Genomic DNA, 2637 nt, shown 5'->3' on the forward strand with positions numbered 1-2637 from the left:
CGCCGGCTGCTGCGGGGGAGGCGCAGCGCTTCCCTCACAGCTCTGGTGCCTGAGCCCCGCGGGCCTCGGGAGAGGCAGGCGGGGGACGGCGCGCGGCGGGCAGACTCTGCCGCTCCTGCCGGCCGGGCGGGCGGGCTCCTCTCGGTCGGGCTGGGAAGGGTCCCGCGGCACCTCCGCGGGTTGTGGAAAGGCGGGAGCGTTGGGCCTGGTTCGCCCGCGGCCGGCCCGGCGCCGAGTCCGCACAGAGAGGCGTGGAGCCGGGGTCAGGCCTGGGAGGAGTGCCGGGGGGCCGGGGCCTCGCACGGCCGGGCGGGCGGGGGCTGCCCCGGGGCTGTGAGGCGGCGGCTTGGGGCGGCCCGGCGTGAGCGGGGCGGCAGCCCCTCCTCCAGCCCGTCTTTCGTTTGAAACTTCCCAGAAAGTAAGCGCTTCTGCCTTGTATTTATGAGACTTTTCTGTGTAGGGTGCGTAGCGAAAACTGGCTCCAATGTTCAACTTGCTTATTTGTTGATGCTTTTCGATATTGATGTTATTTACGAGGCCTCGCTACTGCAGTCACAGTTTTTTCTCCTCAGAGGGGGCAAACTACTGTAAAGAGTGCTAAGTCTGCAAAATGGGGATAATTATAGAATCATAGAATGGTTTGGGTTGGAAGGAGCCTTAAAGATCATCTAGTTCCAAGGCCCCTGCCATGGGCAGGGACACCTCCCACTAGACCAGGTTGCTCAAAGCCCCATCCAGCCTGGCCTTGAACACTTCCAGGGATGGGGCATCCACAACTTCCCTGGGCAACCTGTTCCAGTGTCTCACCACCCTCACAGTAAAGAATTTCTTCCTAATAGCTAATCTAAATCTTCCCTCTTCCAGTTTGAAGATACGTCAGATAACATACTGGGGTTACAGTGAGAGTATAGGAAGAGGCCAAACTAATGAAAAAATGTGAAATTACAGTGCTAAAATTTTAAAGTCTGTAAATACCTCAGTTATCTTGGGCTGAGACCAGGCAGCCTTCAGCAGAAACATGCTTTGTAAACATAGAACAAGATACACAAAGAAATGTGCATCTTAAACAAAAACATTTAGGGCATAGGAAGCAATAAGAAAAAATTGGAGACAGTTGCTAATTTTGTGAAGTGTTACTAGACATAAAATTTAGGGCCTACAAGAGCCAAAAAATAACTTTGGGAACGTACTCCAATTACTGGAGGGCCCCATCAATAGAACGTGGACCCAAAGTTTTCAACAAGATTAAATCATTAGGGGAAAAAAAACTGAGACATGACAACTAAATTGCAGAAGAAAATAGAGCGTGCTAATTTCCTTTCTATATTTTTATGAACTCTTACATTTGATAATACTTTGCTAGGGTAAACTGCAGTGGTTAAAGGAGTGCATATGCTGTGCATCAATAATTTTGTCCTTAAAAAGCTATGATGCATATAATTTAATATGGAGAGCAAAGTGCACATAAAGAGCATATATGACATTTTTGTTCAATAGCTTAAGCACATTAGCTTCAGCTCCTTCAAAAAAAAAACTCTAATCAACTCCATGACAAGCTACAAGCTGACATGTATTCTTGTGTGACCAGTCAGATGACATGACTCAGCAGAGAAAATTTTAGAGGCCTAAGGTGCAGAGAAAGTTCCTGTCATTTGGTAGCAACATTTTTTTTTCTTGGATTGTACAAAGAATTCTGTGTAAAAGCAGGGAATTAAGCTGTTTTAAAGCAGAGTGTAATAAAGCATATAGTCAGTTTTCATGGCAGTATTCTACCAGACTCTCTATGTTTAAGTACTGTAGCAAGTTCCTCACAAAGCCTTTTTATCTAACACCCACATGCTCTACAATAGTCCCTCTGAGTTCTGCGATTTTGTTTTAATTCCAGTTTGGAGTATGCATTTGTTACCTCAGAAAATAATTTCTGTTTTGTGCCAATGCTTTCTCCTGTTATGCCCTTGTTATTAATCAGATACATTCTTCAGGCATTTATTTGACACAAATTAAGTCAAGCTCCCACTATGCAGCTCTTAATATGTGAGGGGGCTGGTGTCTAAATATGACACCCACTTATTTAAGAGTCCTAGAATTTTACTTGCATCAGTCACGCTGGCACAATTCCAAGCAGTGTTTGTAAACTTAAAAGCTTTAATTCAGTATACCAGCAGTGAACTAGGGAAAGGAATTAGCACTTCCCAAGAGATTGTGTAGAGGGTCTTTTTCCTGTACTATAAGAGTAGTCTTTGATCATTTGAATTGTTCTGTACTGCTTGCTGTGCTTTGGGATGTGGTTATTGTATGAAAAGTTTGATGCTGGTTTTAATCTTAGCAATGAGACTAGCAGTACATTGTGAATTAAAATTACAGGGTCCACTGGGAGTCCATAGTCAAATGTTTGCATTATGTTCTTCGGGACTTTGCTGCAGGACTGTTTGTACAATTGTTTACTCCTGTGGTTTCAGTGGAGGGCCAAGCTCTGAAGGATGCCAACATAGTTAAAACACTGAGGTAGGGCAATTATCAAAAAAGAAGGCATCTTCCAAAAAGAAGGACACAAAGAAAGTTGTGTCCAAAAAAGGAAACAGAAAGGATCATAAATCTTCGTGAAATGTGGAACACATTAAGGCAGGCTAAAATGAG

This window comes from Numenius arquata, chromosome 3 (genome assembly GCF_964106895.1).
Source record: "Numenius arquata chromosome 3, bNumArq3.hap1.1, whole genome shotgun sequence".
NCBI lineage: Eukaryota > Metazoa > Chordata > Aves > Charadriiformes > Scolopacidae > Numenius > Numenius arquata.